The sequence below is a fragment of the Podarcis bocagei genome, assembly GCF_964188305.1.
Source record: "Podarcis bocagei genome assembly, chromosome: 7".
Classification (NCBI taxonomy): domain Eukaryota; kingdom Metazoa; phylum Chordata; class Lepidosauria; order Squamata; family Lacertidae; genus Podarcis; species Podarcis bocagei.
The window spans coordinates 57,444,284-57,465,890 of record NC_138132.1 but is presented as its reverse complement, the minus strand read 5'-3'; the positions used below and the strand labels follow the sequence as shown (position 1 = coordinate 57,465,890).

Sequence of the window (21,607 nt, the reverse complement as noted above, 5' to 3'; positions counted from 1 at the left end):
AATCCTAATTTTTTTACATAGCCACCACATAGGAAACATTGTACCAATTTCCTCTCCACATCTCCAACAAGTACTAGATATATTTTTATACATTTTTGAAAGCCTCCTGGGGGTCAAATACCAACGGTATTGCATTTTTTGAAAGTTTTTCCTCAGAGTGTAGCATGCCATAAATTTCCAATTTACTTTCCGTAGTTTCCCCCACTCTTTACATTCTATATTATACCCCAAATCCTGGGCCTGCACTGCTTCCCTTTGAAATGGCTTTGTAAGTTGCTTTGAGCATGATTTCTTTTTTTGGTGGAAAAGCGGCATACAAATAAAATGAATGAATGAATGAAATGCCAAGGTTTTGACTCACATTCAGAGGCTGAAGACATGTGATTCGTGCAGAATGGTCTCAGGTTCAGTCTCCAGGTTCAGGTTGGAGGGAGCCCTGGGCAGGCTGCCCACCTCCACCTGCAGTCAATCTGTTGAGCATCAGGTTGAGATTTGCATCATACCCACCATAAGCTTATCAGACAACACTGGGATAGGAATTGGTGTTCAGCTCAGCAGCAAGAGGTGCAGAAATGAAGTGCCTGCAGTCCCCTGCTCCATCTCTAGATGAACTCTGAATGCCTTTAGGCTGGGAACCAGTGGCATTCTGCGGTAATAAGGATGCTGGCTGCTGAATGCCAAGCAAACAAACAAAGCTAATATTTTGCTCTAATAAAATGCTTTTATGCGATGACAGCCGTGCATCAGGCCTTCCCAGTGTTTTCTGTTTAGGACATTTTAATGCATGCAATGGCTTTAGGGGGTAGGGGTGGAGAGGCAGTTCTTCAAGAAGCTCAGATTTTATTTAAAAGTTAAATGCTTTTGATAAAGAGCACCACGTCTCCTGAATGAACACCACTGACACCCCATGGGGGTTGTGCAGGACAATTTCTCCATAGACTGGTTGCAAAGGCAACTTGCATGCTGAATAATTCACAAAGTGCAAACACATTAAAAAAAAACAAATCCAAAAAACCACCCCACCCCTAATTTTGGATTCTCTTCCATGCAATAGTTTTGCTGAGTTCTTTCTATTTATACATTGACAGCTGTACACTGCAAAGTGAATACTGTTTATAATTAATAATGTATGATCATTATGATGCTCTGTACGTCTTTTATTGCTTAAATGCGTCTCCATGCAGCTTTCGATCATCTATTTCTTTCTTCCTTCCTTCCTCCTCTTATTCTTTGGGAAGAATTCAACATATGTTTTCCTGTATTGATGTGGAGATCCGCTTGCTGGGTTTAAAACTGTAAACAATGAATAGCGGCTTTTTTTTGGAGGGCAAAAAATATTTTGTTTTCTCTTAAGTTCTCTCAAGTTCTGATGAGCTTTCTTTCCAATCACTGGTGGGAGAGAAAAAAGCAAATCTTAAAACTGTAATCCTAAGTACTATAGTCCAGGGCTGTCCAATTACCAAGAGACTGGGATCTACTCCCACTATAAAAAAACTGGCAGTGATCTACCCATTGAATTGACCAAACTTGTTGAGCTTTTTTTAGGGAGCCAAAGTTAGTGAGCTTTTTTCGGGGGGAGGGGGAATAGCTGAGGGTTCAAAGTTCGACCAGGATCCTGTGATCGACTAACAGAACACAGTCGACCTGTTGGACAGCCCTGCTATAGTCAAATGAAATCGCAGGCAGGATTTGAGATAAAAGCAGCGGAAGAAAAATCTTAAAATAATGGTGATGGAGACACTTTTTGTAATTACTAAAGATATAATGCAGTAGAAAAGGTTCGAGTAAAAACACTGTGGAGGTGGGAGTGAGAAGTCAATTTATGAAACAACATAATTATTTGCTATGGAGAGTATTGTGAAATAGTTTGACAAATTTAATAAAAAAAAATTGAAAAAAGAAAAAGACTGAAATCCTAGGCATACTTCCTGGAGAGTAACATCATGGAACTGAGTGAATTTATTTCTAAGTAAAGTAATGCATATGTTCAGCTTATGCAACTCATATCTTCTTTTTTTAAAAGAAGCATGGCTCCGTCTTTGAGTAGGTTTACCTCTCATGGTCTACCTCCCTGGGCTTTTTTCCTTTGCACAGTATGCTAGTTTCTGCACACAGTCCTCTCTCTCCTCCTTTCAGGCAAGCAAGATTCACTCTCAGGGTTCAAGGACACAAACACTTAATGAGGCTTCCAGGTTGGGACCACAGGAAGTTGACTTATTGATCCATCTAACTCAGACCATCCAACTAGCTCAGGGACTGGCAATGGTTCTCCAGGATTTTGGGTGCAGAGTCTTTCCCATCTCTACATGGAGATGCTGGGGATTGAACTTCAGACCTTCTCCATGCGAAGCAGGTGTTCTACCACAGAGCTACAGCCCTTCCTCGCTGAGAGATGCAGCTTGGGGAGGTGTGCAGCCAAGGTGAATTTGGGGCCTGGGGAAAGCCTTGAGCATCAGATGCAGAGGACCTCATTGGGCCAGCGCACCTGAAGTTCTCCCTCCCTACTGTATGGTGTTGATTTCCCACTGGGAAGCATCTGGTAGCAGCATGCAGCACCCTTAAGCAGCTGCACAGCACCTTGGAATTGACACCCATAGCCATGCTGACATCTGACATGTAGCCTCCATCTCAGGATGCAGGAAGTGACAAGCTGACATTTAAAAATGTCCTGCAATGCATTTTAGCAACAGGTATTCAGAAGCATGCCACTCCAATGATGCAGGACATGGCACAAGTGGCATGGGAGACATTTTCCCTCCTCTCATGATACTGGAGCTCAGGATCATCCAGTGAAGCTGGAAATTGGAAGACTTGAGATCTGTGGAACTCATTTCCACAAGATGTGGTGATGGTCACCAACTTGGGTGGCTTTTAAAGAGGATTAGACAAATTCATGGAGGATGAGGCTATGAATGGCTACTAAGCTTCTGAATACTAGTTTCTGGAATCACAAGTGGCGAGAGCACTGTTGTACTCAGGTTCTGTTCACAGGCTTCGCTTTGGGGCAACTAGTTGGCCACCATGAGAACAGGACATTGGACTAGATGGGCCTTTGCTCTCTTTTGGCAGGGCTCCTCTTGAATTTTGTACTTCTCCAGGTTGTGATACCTGTTATTGTATTCAGTGGTCTCTGTTTGCCTGAGCTTGAGTCTGGACTAAGGATTCTGAGCCTCTGTGTTCTGATTCAATACATCACAGAACTATTCAGGATTTGGGCCTCTGCCATTGGCCCTTAAACTCTGAGTTATGATTCGCAGCTCGGGAGTTTAGATAGCCAATCACGTTGGGAGTGGGAGTGGCCCAGGCCTTCAGAAATGTATATAAGCAGTTACTTTTCCTCTGTTGTCTAGTTCTGAAAGTTCAATAAAGGTTCTTGCTGTTATCATTGTGTCTTGCCTCATGGGAACCCACCTACACTTCAATACCATTCATCCTTTCCTGTAATTTCTGTCTTTCTCACTAAGATGGAGTGAAGAACAGCTACCATTAACATTTCATCAACCCTCCCAAGTGGACATGCTAAGGACATTTTAAAAATCCTCAGGCACCAATTGCATCTTGGAACCGGCATAATATTCTGACAGATGTGAATTGTTGTGAGCAGATTGCTCTTTGAAACAACAGTTCCAAGAAACAAACTCTCTAATAGTGTAAAACTGTCTGGGAAAACACGCCAAGCTTTTCCGAAAAGTGTTACCAAGTTTAACACACCCTGAAGTGGCTTATTAGTGGCCCCGTTCAGCCTTTTATATTTCCCAATAACAACCCAACGTCTTCATCTTATCACATGGTGCGACAATTGACTGAGTCTAGGTAATGGAGCTGCCTGCGGGCTGCACAGTCTTATAGATTTTAATGACTCGTTAGGTACTTATTCACTTTTAACTTAAACAACTTGGCCATTTTGTAGAGAACGAACCTTTAAAACAGAAATAATGCTTTTAAAAAAATGTAATTGAACTGCATAAGAGGCATTCCGCCAGTGGAATTCCATGTCTAAACCAGCAACTTTAATCTGGTTACCCCATTATTTGTTCTTTCCTCACTTTGCCCTGCCTGCACCTCTTGCAACTTTAGCTACAGCTTAATGACCTTCTCAGGCTTCAAGGTTTATGTCAGTGGAATCTCTCTCTCTCTCTCTCTCTCTCTCTCTCTCTCTCTCTCTCTCTCTCTTTCTTTCTTTCTTTCTTTCTTTCTTTCTTTCTTTCTCCCCCCCTCAGAAAACAACAACAACATATTTTGCTTTTTAATAAACATCCATGGACCTCAGTTTGATCACAGAAACTGACAGCTGCTTCTGTCCCCCTCTCCATCCACTTTTGGGCTGTAGAGTGGTACGTCGGGTTAAGAACTTAATTCGTTCTGGAGGTCCATTCTTAACCTGAAACTGTTCTTAAACTGAGGTACCACTTTAGCTAATGGGGCCTCCTGCTGCTGCTGTGCTGCCGCCGTGCGATTTCTGTTCTCATCCTGAAGCAAAGTTCTTAACTCGAGGTACTATTTCTGGGTTAGAGGAGTCTTTAACCTGAAGCGTCCTTAACCTGAAGCGTCTGTAACCCGAGGTACCACTGTAAATATTTTCCTTCTTGTTATCTGACCCGTGAGACCCAGAAGAATGCTCAAAACAAATTCATTTGAATTTCAGCTAGGTTGTGCCACCAATCAATTGCATTTTTTAAATTTTTTTATGGCTAAGGTAGTACAAAATGTGGGGTTGTGGCGGTGGCAAAAAACTACAAAGTATGTCACTCCCTCCCTCTTTTTTTTTTTTTTTTTTGCTGCCCATGGCACCCAACTTGTGCTGGCACCCACGACATTTTATAAAGGTATGAGTACAGGCACTTGATATTCTTATTTTTTTAAAAAACCCACTATATATAATATATCTTGTGCTTTGATTCACAGGACCCCTAATGTAAAACTAATAGTTGTCTTTTAAAAAGCAAAATAGAGCATCAAAACCACCAACAATCACAAAAACCATAAAGCTCAGGCCAGAAATCAATCAATGTTTCTTTTGTTGCCCAGGCAACAAAAAGAACTCAATTGACAGCATAACAAGGCAGGGCTGGCGCTAGTGGAAGGCATCACTGGGCACTTGCTGAGGCCAAAGCTCTGCAAAGGGCCTACTGCTGGCCTTGCCTTGGAATGAACCCCATTGTGAGACTTGGGCTGTACGCCCTGCCTCCAATTAAATATCTCTCTCCGTTCCGTAAAATGCCAAATGATTACAAGGAGCGACTGATGCAATGGTAAGCTCCGAAATTAAATTTAGACACCATCAAAGCGGCTCGGAGAAGATTTGCTCATTTGTTGCCTATCCGAGTGATGTTTGCAGTACGTGAAAGGCAAAAAACACACACACAAAACCCCCAGTTTCATTTTGGGAGTATCGTCTCCACTTAGAAAATACTTTATTAAGGAGACACATGCAAATAAGGGATCTTGTTCCATCTCTTTAACATAGCAACGACCAGCCTCTATTTTAATCTAACATCTGACTGTCAATTCTAATTACTAAGACGCGTTAAGGGTTGGCAAAGAGATTGAGAGCAACTCCCATGAGTAACTTGACTTGAGTTAACCCAGAACGGATGATAATCATTGTCTATCTCTATGTGGTCTTGACGCCACATTACAGGATGAGAACTGTAGAAACAAGAGAAAGAGACTTTATTAAACCAAACTGTTATGGACGTCTTCTAATGTATAGTAAACATCTTTACAAGGAAGTTCCCCTTCCCTGTAGAAATTAATGCTTTATTATGGCAGTTTAGCAAATTTTCTCTTTATTGGCCAGGCTGTTCTTAGGAACATCTCAGTTTCTTTATTCCTACCCGTTTATGAGAGAGCTGCAGCTATAAACATCACTGGCTGAATACAAAGCTGGAAATTTCTTGATATTTCCAAGTTATTTTTTATGATTCATGTACTGCTGTAATTTGGATGCTAATTTACCATTTACTGTTCAATTTGGCTTTGATTGAGTACAACCTTTCTCTTCCTGCTTCCAAGGGATCAGTGAGATCAGAGTATTGCTAGAGATGTAGGTATATGTTGCAATTCATTTTTTATATTTTAAGGGGAACAATGTGTTATATTTTTGGCTTTGGGGTATGTGTAAGCGAGAGAGCAAGAGAGATCCAGAGTGCGGCGGGTGGAATTATATAGTGGGAGTATGAAAAGCACAATCTTTACATAACACAATTCTTTGTATCATACATCTTTGGAATGGATACGTGTGCATCCCTATAAATTTTTGTTTATGCTGAATTAAGAATATCAAATCCATTATGGAGTGCAACTGAGTGAAGAACATCTGCGTGCAAACACAAAACATCCGCATTATAACCTTTCCTTCCTGGGGATGTATTTCATTGGAGACCAATTGTTGTGGGTATTGGGTAAGTTTTGCCTCCATCATAGTAGATGGGAGAGTGCTGTTCTACTCGGGTCCTGATTGTGGGCCTCTCATGGGCATTTATTTGGTTGGACACTGTGAGATCAGGATGTTGCACCAGATGGATCACTGACCTGATCCAGCAGGACTATTCTTGTGTATACTATTACTGTCCCTATGAATGAATGACTCCTCCCCTCGCAAAGTCATTTACTGCGGAACCTCCCCCCCCCCCGGATATTCCAATATCTGCAACAATGAACATACTTTGCTCACTCCCTATTGCATCTCAGATTGTAACCCCTTTACTTTGTCCCACAGTTCTTAATGAGAGCCATCGAGAACTAAGATGGCTCATTTATGTCAGGGATGAGGAACCTTCAGCCCACCCAGATGTTACTGGGCTCCAATCAGCCCCAATCAGAATGGCTAATGTTTGGGGACTATGGGAGTTGTAGTCCAACACTATCTGGAGGGCCACATATTCCATGTCTTTGCTCTAAACCCTTGATGGGTATTGAGGTTGAATTCACACCACACATTTAAAGCAAATGAGTTTCCCCAAAATGGGAACTGTAGTTTGTTATGGGTGCTGGGAAGTGTAGCTCTGGGGAGTAAACTACAGTTCCCATGATTCTTTGGGGGGGGGGAGTTGTGATTTATATGTATGATGTATACACAGCCTAAATCTCATTGAAGCAAGTCTTCTTGGTGGGGCTTATGACTGAGGAGATGTGCTCAGGAATACACTACAATAAGTCCTCATTTTATGTGTGGGTTTGATTCCAAGGGTTACACATATATGTGAAATACCTTCATAGTCAAACCTTTGGATATGCCCCACAGGTAGCAGGTGGCGGGTATAGTGAGGTTGAATCTACATATTTAAAAAACGCTGTGAAAATGCTTTTTGAAATAAAGTTTTGAAAAATATATCGAATTTTTCATAGCTCACTTTTGCCATCTAGTGTCACCTTTGTATATTGCACTTTACAACACATTTAAAATGTTTTATTTGCAGCTGTGTAGCTGAGTCCCTAGAGCAGGGGTCAGCAAACTTTTTCCACTGTCCCTCAGACCTTGTGGGGGGGGGCGGACTATATTTTGGAGGGGAAAAAAATCCCCCCACCCCTCACGACCCTTCTCCACAGCACTGGATGAGCCCTGGTAGCTGCTTACCTGTGCTTTGCGAGCGGCAGCAGCTGGCGGGTGCAATGAGCGGTGCAAAAGGGCTGGCTCTGGAGAGGGGCTGCTTAAAATGGCGCTCAGCCAACCGCAGCTCAACAAAGCCCAGCCCCCTTCCTTCTCTAGGCAGGGTGGGGAGAAGCCAGGAGGAGGGAGGGAGGAGGTGCTGCCGCGGCGGTGTGCGTAGGAAAATGGCACAACCTGAACAATCAGAATCCCCACACCAATCCACGTAGCAATTCCTGGACCGTCTGCGGGCCGGATCCCAAAGGCAATTGGGCCGGATCCGGCCCCCGGGCCATAGTTTGTCGACCCATGCCCTATAGCATCCTCAGCAGACTGAGGATAGCATCCTCAGCAGTCTGCGTCCCGGCAGACTGGAGGAGGGCAAATGTTGTCCCTATTTTCAAAAAGGGGAAAAGAGAGGACCCAAATAATTACCGCCCAGTCAGTCTGACATCAATAGCAGGGAAGATTCTGGAGCAGATCATTAAGCAAACAGTCTGTGAGCACCTAGAAAGGAATGCTGTGATCACCAATAGTCAGCATGGATTTCTGAAAAATAAGTCATGTCAGACTAACCTGATCTCGTTTTTTGACAGAATTACAAGCCTGGTAGATGAAGGGAACTCAGTGGATATAGCCTACCTTGATTTCAGTAAGGCATTTGACAAGGTGCCCCATGATATTCTTGTAAAGAAGCTGGTAAAATGCGGTCTTGACTCTGCTACCACTCAGTGGATTTGTAACTGGCTGACTGACCGAACCCAAAGGGTGCTCATCAATGGTTCCTCTTCATCCTGGAGAAGAGTGACTAGTGGGGTGCCACAGGGTTCTGTCTTGGGCCCGGTCTTATTTAACATCTTTATCAACGACTTGGATGATGGACTCAAGGGCATCCTGATCAAATTTGCAGATGACACCAAACTGGGAGGGGTGGCTAACACCCCAGAGGACAGGATCACACTTCAAAACGACCTTGACAGATTAGAGAACTGGGCAAAAACAAACAAAATGAAATTTAACAGGGAGAAATGTAAAGTATTGCACTTGGGCAAAAAAAATGAGAGGCACAAATACAAGATGGGGGACACCTGGCTTGAGAGCAGTACATGTGAAAAGGATCTAGGAGTCTTGGTTGACCACAAACTTGACATGAGCCAACAGTGTGACGCGGCAGCTAAAAAAGCCAATGCAATTCTGGGCTGCATCAATAGGAGTATAGCATCTAGATCAAGGGAAGTAATAGTGCCACTGTATTCTGCTCTGGTCAGACCTCACCTGGAGTACTGTGTCCAGTTCTGGGCACCACAATTCAAGAAGGACACTGACAAACTGGAACGTGTCCAGAGGAGGGCAACCAAAATGGTCAAAGGCCTGGAAACGATGCCTTATGAGGAACGGCTAAGGGAGCTGGGCATGTTTAGCCTGGAGAAGAGGAGGTTAAGGGGTGATATGATAGCCATGTTCAAATATATAAAAGGATGCCACATAGAGGAGGGAGAAAGGTTGTTTTCTGCTGCTCCAGAGAAGCGGACACGGAGCAATGGATCCAAACTATAATAATATAATAATAATAATAATTTATTATTTATACCCCGCCCATCTGGCTGGGCCTCCCCAGCCACTCTGGGCGGCTTCCATAAAAACCAAAAATACAGTAAAATGTCACACGTTAAAAACTTCCCTGAACAGGGCTGCCTTAAGATGTCTCCTGAATGTCAGATAGTTGTTTATCGCTTTGACATCTGCTGGAAGGGCGTTCCACAGGGCGGGCACCACTACCGAGAAGGCCCTCTGCCTGGTTCCCTGTAGCTTTGCTTCTCGCAGTGAGGGAACCGCCAGAAGGCCCTCGGCGCTGGACCTCAGCGTCCGGGCAGACTGATGGGGGTGGAGACGCTCCTTCAGGTATACTGGACCGAGGCCGTTTAGGGCTTTAAAGGTCAGCACCAACACTTTGAATTGTGCTCGGAAACGTACTGGGAGCCAATGCAGGTCTTTCAAGACCGGTGTTATATGGTCTCGGCGGCCGCTCCCAGTCACCAGTCTAGCTGCCGCATTCTGGATTAGTTGTAGTTTCCGCGTCACCTTCAAAGGTAGCCCCACGTAGAGCGCATTGCAGTAGTCCAAGCGGGAGATAACCAGAGCATGCACCACTCTGGCGAGACAGTCCGCAGGCAGATAGGGTCTCAGCCTACGTACCAGATGGAGCTGGTAAACAGCTGCCCTGGACACAGATTTGACCTGTGCCTCCATGGACAGCTGTGAGTCCAAAATGACTCCCAGGCTGCGCACCTGGTCCTTCAGGGGCACAGTTACCCCATTCAGGACCAGGGAATCCTCCACACCTGCCCGCCTCCTGTCCCCCAAAAACAGTACTTCTGTCTTGTCAGGATTCAACCTCAATCTGTTAGCCGCCATCCATCCTCCAACCGCCTCCAGACACTCACACAGGACCTTCACCGCCTTCACTGGTTCTGATTTAAAAGAGAGGTAGAGCTGGGTGTCATCCGCATACTGATGAACACCCAGCCCAAACCTCCTGATGATCTCTCTCAGCGGCTTCATATAGATGTTAAAAAGCATGGGGGAGAGGACAGAACCCTGAGGCACCCCACAAGTGAGGGCCCAAGGGTCTGAACACTCATCCCCCACCACCACTTTCTGAACACGGCCCAGGAGGAAGGAGCGGAACCACTGTATAACAGTGCCCCCAGCTCCCAGCCCCTCAAGACGGTCCAGAAGGATGCTATGGTCGATGGTATCAAACGCCGCTGAGAGATCCAGCAGAACTAGGAAACAGCTCTCACCTTTGTCCCTAGCCCGCCGGAGATCATCAACCAGTGCGACCAAGGCAGTTTCAGTCCCATGATGAGGCCTGAATCCCGACTGGAAGGGATCCAAATGGTCCGCTTCTTCCAGGCGTGCCTGGAGTTGTTCAGCAACCACTCGCTCAATCACCTTGCCCAGGAATGGAAGATTTGAGACTGGGCGATAGTTGGCCATCGTGGCCGCATCTAAAGATGGTTTTTTTAAGAAGCGGTTTAATAACCGCCTCTTTCAGCGGGTCTGGGAAGGCTCCCTCACGGAGGGAAGCATTCACCACCCCACGAAGCCCATCGCCCAGTCCTTCCCGGCTAGCTTTTATAAGCCAGGATGGGCAAGGATCCAGGAGACAGGTGGTTGGTTTCACTCGTCCAAGCAGCCTGTCCACATCCTCGGAGGTAACAGATTGAAATTGATCCCACTCAACTTGACTAGACAGAACTCTAGCACTCTCCCGCCCCGGCCCTGCTCCCACGGTGGAGTCTACTTCTTCCCGAATCTGGGCGATTTTATCTGCAAAAAACTTTGCAAAATCATTGCAGGAGAACATGTGGCCCGTACTGGGCCCCGATGTTGCAGGTGGTTCCGCTAAATTGTGAACCACCTGAAAAAGTCTCCTGCTGCTGTTTTCTGCAGATGCAATAGAGGCGGTGAAGAAATTCTTCTTCGCCGTCGCTATCGCCACTTGGTAGGCTCGACGTTGAGCTCTAACCTGTGTCCGGTCAGATTCGGAATGAGTTATCCGCCACCGGCGCTCTAGCCGTCTCAACGATTGTTTCATTGCCCTCAGATCCGTGGAAAACCACGGGGCTGTCCGGGCTCCATGCAATCGGAGAGGGCGCTTCGGAGCCAAACAGTCAATAGCCCTGGTTAACTCCACATTCCAGCAGGCCACCAGGGAATCGGCTGAAAGGCCATCAACATGGGATAAAGCATCCCCTACCACTCTCTGGAAACCATTTGGATCCATTAAGTGGCGGGGGCGGACCATCCGAATTGGTCCCACCTCCCTGCAGAGGGGATGGGTCGCAGAGAAGTCCAGTTGCACCAGGAAGTGATCTGACCATGGCACTTCTTTCATTTCGCTTTTACTTAGTGTCAGATCACCAACATCCATAGAGGTAAACACCAGGTCCAAGGCATGTCCACGGCTATGGGTTGGGCCAGACTTATTCAGGGACAGCCCCATGGAGGCCATGCTTTCCACGAAGTCCCGAGCGGCCCCTTGTAAGGTCGTGTCGGCATGGATGTTAAAATCCCCTAGGACGACCAGGCTAGGTGTCTCCAGGAGAACATCCGCCACGACCTGAAGCAGCTCGGGCAGGGAATCCTTGGTGCAGCGGGGAGGTCGGTACACCAAAAGGAATCCTGTACTGCCCCTATTGCCCAACTTCCAGAACATGCACTCAGAAAACTGGGTCTTCCCAATAGGACGCCTGGTGCAAACTAATGACTTCCTAAAAATCACTGCAACCCCCCCTCCCCGCCCACGTGACCTGGGTTGCTGTGCGTAAGAGAAACCTGGTGGACAAGCAGCGGCAAGGACAGGCCCATCTGCTTCATCCAACCAAGTCTCTGTTACACATGCCAGGTCAAATCCTCCATCCATGATCAAGTCATGGATGGCAGTGGTCTTACGAATCATTGACCTGGCATTGCACAGCAGCACCTTCAGGTCACGTGGGTATCCCTTGCTGATTCTAGTATCCATCCGGACAGGACCAGACCCGGAGGCAGGGATAGTCCTCAGACAACGACTAAACCTGCCTCCTCTGTAATGACATGGTCTGGTCTTAGCGTAACTCCTCCTCCTACCCGTGATCACTGAGATCGGTTGTCCCAGTGCATCCCCCCCTGTGGAACATGCCCCAGCCATTTTGTGGGCTGGGGCCCACTCCCCGGCAGCCCTGAACCCTCCCCCTAAAAACAAAATAACACCTTAAACAAAAAACAAAACCAATAAAACAATACAAACAAAAAAATGTAAAAATTACAAAAACATCAAAATAAAAAAATAATAATTCCCCAAGCCCAACCAAACATCCATCCCACCCCCACCCCCCACATACAAAAAATCCAAAGAAAATTTTTAAAAAACATTTTAAAAACACTCTGTGCCTCTCCGGAAGTAACAACTGTCCTAGTGAGGCCTGCCAGGCCCCGCCCCGGGCCAGGTGGTAAGTGGCAGGGAGGAGCAGGGCCCTCAGGCACTCACTCAGGGGACTCCTCCTGGGCAGCAGGCAGCAAGCAGCACGCAGTCCTTGTGAGGCCCCAGGCCCCGCCCCAGGCCAGATGGTAAGTGGCAGGAGCAGGGCCCTCAGACACTCACTCAGGGAGTCTTCCTGGGCAGCAGGCCGCAAGCAGCACGCAGTCCTTATGAGGCCCCAGGCCCCGCCCCAAGCCAGATGGTAAGTGGCAAAAGCAGGGCCCACAAGCACTCACTCAGGGAGTCTTCCTGGGCAGCAGGCCGCAAGCAGCACGCAGTCCTTATGAGGCCCCAGGCCCCGCCCCAGGCCAGATGGTAAGTGGCAAAAGCAGGGCCCACAAGCACTCACTCAGGGAGTCTTCCTGGGCAGCAGGCAGCAAGCAGCACGCAGTCCTTGTGAGGCCCCAGGCCCCGCCCCAGGCCAGATGGTAAGTGGCAGGAGCAGGGCCCTCAGACACTCACTCAGGGAGTCTTCCTGGGCAGCAGGCCGCAAGCAGCACGCAGTCCTTATGAGGCCCCAGGCCCCGCCCCAAGCCAGATGGTAAGTGGCAAAAGCAGGGCCCACAAGCACTCACTCAGGGAGTCTTCCTGGGCAGCAGGCCGCAAGCAGCACGCAGTCCTTATGAGGCCCCAGGCCCCGCCCCAGGCCAGATGGTAAGTGGCAAAAGCAGGGCCCACAAGCACTCACTCAGGGAGTCTTCCTGGGCAGCAGGCCGCAAGCAGCACGCAGTCCTTATGAGGCCCCAGGCCCCGCCCCAGGCCAGATGGTAAGTGGCAAAAGCAGGGCCCACAAGCACTCACTCAGGGAGTCTTCCTGGGCAGCAGGCAGCAAGCAGCACGCAGTCCTTGTGAGGCCCCAGGCCCCGCCCCAGGCCAGATGGTAAGTGGCAGGAGCAGGGCCCTCAGACACTCACTCAGGGAGTCTTCCTGGGCAGCAGGCCGCAAGCAGCACGCAGTCCTTATGAGGCCCCAGGCCCCGCCCCAAGCCAGATGGTAAGTGGCAAAAGCAGGGCCCACAAGCACTCACTCAGGGAGTCTTCCTGGGCAGCAGGCCGCAAGCAGCACGCAGTCCTTATGAGGCCCCAGGCCCCGCCCCAGGCCAGATGGTAAGTGGCAAAAGCAGGGCCCACAAGCACTCACTCAGGGAGTCTTCCTGGGCAGCAGGCAGCAAGCAGCACGCAGTCCTTATGAGGCCCCAGGCCCCGCCCCAAGCCAGATGGTAAGTGGCAGGAGCAGGGCCCTCAGACACTCAAGAAAGAAGATTCCACCTAAACATTAGGAAGAACTTCCTGACAGTAAGAGCTGTTCGACAGTGGAATTTGCTGCCAAGGAGTGTGGTGGAGTCTCCTACTTTGGAGGTCTTTAAGCAGAGGCTTGACAACCATATGTCAGGAGTGCTCTGATGGTGTTTCCTGCTTGGCAGGGGGTTGGACTCGATGGCCCTTGTGGTCTCTTCCAACTCTATGATTCTATGATTCTATGATTCTATGATTCAGCACTCCTCAAACTGGTGCACTAAGTGGGCCTTGTCCAGTAAGCAAGGCAGAGTGTTTAAAAGCTTTTTTTTGTGTTGAGTAGCCCAAGTGGAACTAGAATGAAAAGGTTTTAAGCTGTACGCCTTGCTTGGGACTTGACTTGTGCAATGTCAACCAGCCTGTCTTCAACTGCTTGTGGTTGAAATCACGCAAGTTAAGATGAGGGATTACTGTATAAATGTATATATATATCGCTCCATGTTGGACTCCGCTTCTGGGTCATGCTACAGCAGGGGTAGCCAGTGCAGTGGCCTACAGAGGTTGCTGGAGGTTGCTTCCACCACGCTGAGGCATAATTTCACCACATACCACCTCCAGTTCTGCTCATGATTTGGGGTTTGTACATAACAGATGCATAACCCCTTGCAAATGCACAGGAGCTGGTAGCAGCCTGAACGTGGTGCCTTCCTGTTACGGCAAACTCTTTTGTGTTGTTATTGAGAGGGATCAGTTTGGGCTGGAAATAAGGGCATTTCCAGCCTGAGAGAACGAAATGTTGGGGCCATTTTGGGACTGACCAGCAGATGTCTCTGTTTGATACAGAGACACATAATCCAGTCTTATGTCCTTCCCCCAGCTGCATTCTGTCCCCAACTGAAGTTTTCGCAAGGATGTTTTATATTTCATTTTGAATTTTACTGCCAATGCTAGACAAGGCTTCCCCCACCTGCAACCCTCAACCATGAAACGTCATTAGGAAATTATTGTGATGAGGAAGGCATTCATTCATATAGGAATGAGTGTTTTTCTGTGTAACGGGAGGAGGACATGGCCTGAGATAAAATTAACAGACTGTTCCCCAGCATAATGACGACCTATTTGTTGTGCTGTTTGCAGAGAGACATTAGGAGCCCAACTGGAACACTGTTTTGAAAATGAATTTGTTAACAAACAAGGTTTTATTGTTGTAATTATTAACATTATAATCCCATCCGTCCTCCAAAGTGTTTGGGGTGACATAGATGGCCCTCCCACCTTTTATTCACAGCACACAACATCCAGCCCAAGAATGTTTTCAGTTCTAGAGCTGAAATGTGTATAGAAATAATAAAAAGACCTCTACACACATGCAGTGTTTCAAGTAACCATGACCACTGAACAATGGCATTCGAGAACAGGGATCACCAAAGCTTTTTGGAGTTTTGAGAAAGTGTCATAGGCTGCAGCGCCAGAATGGCTGATGTGGGGTTGTGGCATAACACAAAATGGCTGCCAGGCAAGCCAAGCCAGTAGAAACAGGAACTGAGCATGAATAACATGTGTTGTGGGTTTGTTTGTTTTTTAAGGGAGGGGTAGCCCCCTCCTCATATCTTCCCATCATGCCTAAATAAATTCCAGGAAGCTGTGGCAAGTGGATAGGAACCTTATACAACCACATTAGCCCAAGATTCCGCCTTGGTAGGTTGGGTAATGGATGCTTATAGTTTCCAGCACTGCTGATTTGTCAAGCCTTTCTCAAGTTTTCACACAAAGAGCACCTTCCAAATTGGATTTGACACAGCAGAATAAACATCATCAACTGCAAACTAGGCCCTTGTTGCAACATGGTAAAATGTTGATGGAGATGGGAATTTGTGTGAGCATCTTTGTATCTTTTGCCTTCTCAGAAAAATAGTTGAAATCATTTTAGCACTACAGTGGTACCTCAGGTTACAGTCGCTTCAGGTTACAGACTCCCCTACCCCAGAAATAGTACCTCGGGTTAAGAACTTTGCTTCAGGATGAGAACAGAAATCGTGCAGTGGTGGCACAGTGGCAGCGGGAGGCCCCATTAGCTAAAGTGGTGCTTCAGGTTAAGAACAGTTTCAGGTTAATAACGGACCTCCGGAACAAATTAAGTTCTTAACCCGAGGTGCCACTGTACTTCTCTTTATGATCCCAGTCCAGAGTACAGTGGACGCTTGGGTTGCGAACGTGATCCATGCGGGAAGCATGTTTGCAACCCGCAGCATTTGCAACCCGCAGTGCCACATGTGCAGATGCGCAGGTTGCGATTCAGCATTTCTGTGCATGTGCAAAGTGTGATTTAGCGCTTCTGCACATGTACAAGTGCTGAAACCCAGAAGCAACCCGTTCTGGTACTTCCAGGTGCGGCACAGTGCACAACCTGAAATCGCGCAACACGAAGTGTCTGTAACCCGAGGTATGACTGTACTTTCTTATCTGTAATTTTTACTTCTGCAGGGAATTATTATTATAATTATTATTTAAATTTGCATATCACCCTTCATCCAAATATCACAGGGCAGTTCACAACATAAAAATACAAAATGGGACACAAAATACATAATAAAACAAAAACAAGCCACGACTCCTGTCAGGGAACTGCCATCGGTTCAGGAGGGAGAGAGGAAAAGCCAAATGGATTGTAGAGATCGTGGGAAGCAGCTCCTCCTCAGCGGAGGAGAGTAACCACGCCTCCAGTGGAGAGGAGCTGCAGGGCTCGGAGGAGGCGAGGCGGTGCCAGGAGACCTTGCCTGGGCAAAGTGGGGAGGAGAGGGGTCCTCCGTTACCCACGGCCTCCTTGCACAGTAAGCTTCTGCGCAGAGAGGGGAGGCACAGACTGGGCGTCAAGAAATTACTTTGCTGGGGAAAGTTTAAGAACCGCCCACTTACTGATTCTGCCAGTGAATGAGCCAGCCACGGGAGAGTGGCGCTCTGGACAGATAAAGTTTATTTTTGCAGCTAAAGCAAGGCTTTACTACCGAGTAGGCAGGTAATTGCCTGCTTGCTCTCGAGCAACCACTTGGAACCCTTACAACTCCCCTCCCACAAATGCATTTAAAAGGCCAGCCAAAGGCCTGGTTATAGAGAAACAGTTTGCCTCGTGCCTAAAGATATGTAATGAAGGCACCAGGCAAGCTTCTCTGGGGAAGGCATTTCATAAAAGGGGGGCCACCACAGAAAAAGCCCATTAACTTACCACTCTCCGGACCTCTTGTGAAGGAGGAACACATAGAAGGGCCTCAGCTGATGATTGCAGGGTCTGGGTCAGTTCATATGGGGAGAGATAGTCCTTGAGATATTGTGGTCCTGAGCTGTTTAAGGCTTTATAGGCCAAAACCAGCATTTTGAATTGGGCCTGGAAATTAATTGGCAGCCTGTACAGTTCGACCAGGATCAGTGTAATATGCTCAAACCATCTTGCCCCAGTAAGCAACCTGGCTGCCACATTCTGCACCATCTGTCCAAACCATCTACAGAGGCAGCCCTATGTGTAATGCATTGTAGCCATCTAACCTAGAGGTTACCAGAGCATAGACAACAAAAGCTCAACTATCCCTGTCCAGATAGGGGCATAGATGGGACACCTGCTGAAGCTGATGGAAGGCATTCCATGCCACTGGGGCCACCTGAACCTCAAGTGACAGCATATGATCCAAAGGCGCCCCCAAACTATGTACCCACTTCAGAGGGGGTGTAACCACATCAAGAGCAGGCCACCTCCTATCCATCAGTGTAGTCTAGGGAACCACTCACTAACAGTGCCTCAGTCTTAACTGGATTGAGCTTCAGCTTGTTGGCTTTCATCCAGTCCATTACCAAAGCAAGACAGCAGTCCAGCACTTCCACTGTCTCACCTGCAGATGGAAAGGAGAAGTAGAGCTCTGTGTCCTCAGCATATTGCTGGCAACATCTTCCAAAGGGAAGATATTGGCTGCATCTTTTCAAAGTGTTGCAGTAATGCTTTTATATAAGCATTTGGGTCCCCCCCCTACCCTGAAGCCCCCAGCTATAAATACTTTAGCTTCTTATTTTTGATAATGGGCATCTCACACCCACCCTAATTCCAACACATTTTTTGATAGATTTCTGATCCTGACTCAGTAGTTTTGGGGGAAATGTTTACCTTTGACAGTGAAGTTTTAAATGAGAGTTAATCACACTAAAGAGCTTCTTTCGTCAGACAAATTATATATTTACATACAATTCTCTAATTGCTTACAGTATGTTGCTTTCCAAATATAGCACCTGCTAGCAAGAGATGCTGTTAATTTAGATATAACTAGATAAGCAACAGAGTTTTGCATTGTAAAACCTCCCCCCCCCCAACATACACACTCAAGTATTTTATAAGGAAAATTCATTAATTTTACTGTAAGGCAGAGAGGGATTAAAAGAACAAGTTATTCGATTTGACAGGAATATATTTAATGGAGGGAAGCGTCTCTTAAGAGATTTTATTGACTTGTAGATTGGGAATAGCAGGGTGCTCACAACAATGCCACCTGAGGTGCAAGTCTTTAGAAAAAGCCGAGCTGAAAAGCTTCCTGCAACTTCACTACCGTATTTTCAGCCTGTGGGGTTGGAAGAGGCACTCTGCCATTATTTGGGGTGGGAGGACAATGCACTTGGGTTATTCCCTTTCCCTGCTGATGATGGGCACTATTTTGTGATCCTCATACAGTGGTACCTCGCAAGACGAACGCCTCGCAAGACGGAAAACCCGCTAGACGAAAGGGTTTTCCGTTTTGGAGGCGCTTCGCAAGACGAATTTCCCTATGGGCTTGCTTCGCAAGACGACAGCCCATAGGGAAATATCCGGGACAGCGGGGAAGCGCAGCGCGTCTTCCCCACTGTCCTCGGACCTCCTCCGAAGCCGGGCGGTGGGGCGGGAACGCCTCCTCCTGCCGCCGCCAGCGGGCTTCGGAACGCTGCTCCAAAGCCGGGCGGGGGGGCGGGAACACCTGCCCCCGCCGCTGGGCTTCGCAACGGTGCTCCGAAGCCGGGCAGGGGGGGCGGGAACACCTGCCCCCGCCGCCGGGCTTCGCAACGCTGCTCCGAAGCCGGGCGGGGGGGCGGGAACACCTGCCCCCGCCGCCGGGCTTCGCAACGCTGCTCCGAAGCCGGGCGGGGGGGGGGGCGGCGGGAACACCTGCCCCCGCCGCCGGGCTTCGCAACGCTGCTCCAAAGCCGGGCGGTGGGGCGGGAACACCTGCCCCCGCCGCCGGGCTTCGCAACGCTGCTCCGAAGCCGGGCGGCGGGGCGGGAACACCTTCTGAAGGCAGGCGGGGGGCGAAAGTCTTTGTCCCCCCTGCCTGCCTTCCCAGGGGCTTTTAAATCGCCCCGGACAGCGGAGAAGTCCTCCGCTGTCCCGGGGCAATTTTAAAATGCCGCCCGCCAGCATTTTAAGATCGCCCGGACAGGGGAGAAGTCCTCCGCTGTCCTGGGGTTTTTTAAAATGCTGGGGGTGGGAAGAAAAGCCCTTGTCCCCCCCCCCAGCCTTCAGAAGAGGTCCGGGGACAGACTGTCCCCGGACCTGGTCTGAAGGCGATTTCCCTAGGAATTGATTTTCCCTAGGAATTGATTTTCAATGCATTCCTATGGGAAACCGTGCATCGCAAGACGAAAAACTCGCAATACCAAGAGATTAATTTCGTCTTGCGAGGCACCACTGTATTTTTAAACCAAGTTTAACTAAGTTCCTTCCCTTTACTGCCTCCATCCTGAATTGGCTCTGAAGCCAATCCCTCCTGGTCGGGAAAGGATCAGAAAGAACTATAAGGATGGCACACAAGGGCAACAGGGGGATTAACTGTTGACAGCATCAAAAGCACACAAACAGCTACTGGCAGCTATAAATGTGGGTGGTTGGTTGGTTGGTTGGATGGTGGTTGTGGTGCAGTTTCAGGGAATTCTTCCTTGCATCCCAAAATTAAAGTGAACTCAGTGGGTCTTACTTCTGAGTAAACACGTATAGCAAATGTGGGGACCCTTTTTCAGAAAGGGGGCCACATTCCCTTCTGAGGGCCACATAACGGTGGTGGGCAGGTCCAAATGGAAAAGTAGGCAGAGCAACAAATGTGAATTTTACCTTTACAGTAGGATAGTTCTATGCACACTCGCAGACTCTTCTCTGTCCTCCATTCAGACACTCAGGGAGTGCTATCAGAGTTAAAAAACATCTTCCAGCCAAGCCAAAACACCAAGAAGGGTGCAAGGCAGGGCCATTGAGGGATGTTGCTCTGATAAGAGTCCTGAGGGCCAGATGGAAAGGCCACATCCATCCCTGCAAGACCCGACGTTCCCCATTGCCGATGCACAGAAATGCACTGTAAAAACCTAAGAGGTGGACTTTGCTGATGCCCAGAGGAGAACGACATTGGCATCAGGTGGGCATGTTTGACGAAATCAGTATCCATGGGCTTGGGAAGTGATCAAGGGGAATATAACTGCACTAGGGATGAGGCAAGAGGTGGAAGGTAGGGACAGGGATCACGGTGCCTCTCCTTGCACCCTAGAGCTGAATAAGGATAGAAGAGGAGTCTGCTGGATCCAGCCAGTGGGCCATCTAGTCCAGCATCCTGTTCTCACAGTGAGCACACAAGTGCCTGTGTGAAACCCACAAGCAGGACCCAACCACAAGAGCCCTCTCGCTCTCCTGCAGTTTCCAGCAACTGGTATTCAGAAGCATTACAGCAGAGCAGAGCCATCATGTCTAGTAGCCACCGATAGCCTTATCCTCCATGAATTTCTCTACTCCTCTTTTAAAGCCATCCAAGTTGGTGGCCATCACTGCCTCCTGTAAAGGGTGAGCTCCATAGTTTAACTAAGCACAGCACGAAGAAGTCCTTTCTTTCATCTTCCAACATTCAGTTTCATTAGATGCCCACAGGTTTTAGTGTTTATGAGAGAGGTCCATGCAATGGAATCAAGTCCCACCAGCACAACCTTCCTTCCACCAATTTTTACAAACTATGGCTGCAATTCTTACCCACTTCTTTCCATTTTTAGCAGTTCCCAGCCGTTGCCCATTGGAGCTGAAGTTTGAAGAGCAAGTAGAGGTTGAAAGAACAGGAGAAAAAGCATCTCTGCATTCATTTATTTCTTTTTCTAAAAAAAATCCAGCTTGGGCAAGCCGCCTTAAGAGGATTGGAAAACACAGATGTAGCCAACACCAAAGGCTACCGAGCAAAGGATGGGAAGAAAGCAAAGCAGACCAAAGGCAAATGACTTAAATGCTGCTGAGATGAATTGCTGAAGCGAAAAAAATACATGTCAAGGCAATTATGGTTAACAGGGACTCAGAATGATCATGTTATGGTTGGGAACTCCACCAGACTGCTTGGCAAGGGGGGTGTTGGTTTTGAAGTATATAATTTGAGAGGTGTTCTCCAAAGGCTCTGGTAAACTTGCCAGTGCCTTACATTATCTATGAGCAGACAGGTGCCCCTTGAAGTCTACTGAGCTGCCAGACGGACATATCTGCCAGGTTGTCACAGTCCTTCTGGGGAAACAATGATTCTCAGATGGTCCTTGGAACATGCTTTTCTTAGCTGTTCTTTTGTGACTGAGAAGCAAAAACATCTGTCTGGCCATTGTGTGAAATGATTGCTTATAATCTGCCCCTGGCTTCTAGGTTGGACTAAAGGGAATGGCCTCTAATGCTTTCCCTGGCATGGTTCCGTCTGCAACCACATACAACCATGAGCACAGATCACCTTATTCACCTAA

General features: G+C 47.9%; 2 long non-coding RNA genes across 2 annotated transcripts; one reads left to right on the top strand and one right to left on the bottom strand.

Moving 5' to 3' along the window:
• Positions 1-1,091: 1,091 nt before the first annotated feature.
• On the bottom strand, positions 1,092-3,161 carry LOC308591409. The gene is made up of 3 exons (XR_014010157.1): positions 3,109-3,161; positions 2,054-2,398; positions 1,092-1,389 (listed from the first exon to the last, which is right to left on the bottom strand). It is a non-coding gene; the product is annotated as an uncharacterized lncRNA (long non-coding RNA).
• A 1,934-nt stretch (positions 3,162-5,095) lies between these two features.
• Positions 5,096-21,170, top strand: LOC308591226. Its single transcript, XR_014010074.1, has 2 exons — positions 5,096-5,252; positions 20,888-21,170. It is a non-coding gene; the product is annotated as an uncharacterized lncRNA (long non-coding RNA).
• The last annotated feature ends 437 nt before the right edge of the window (positions 21,171-21,607 follow it).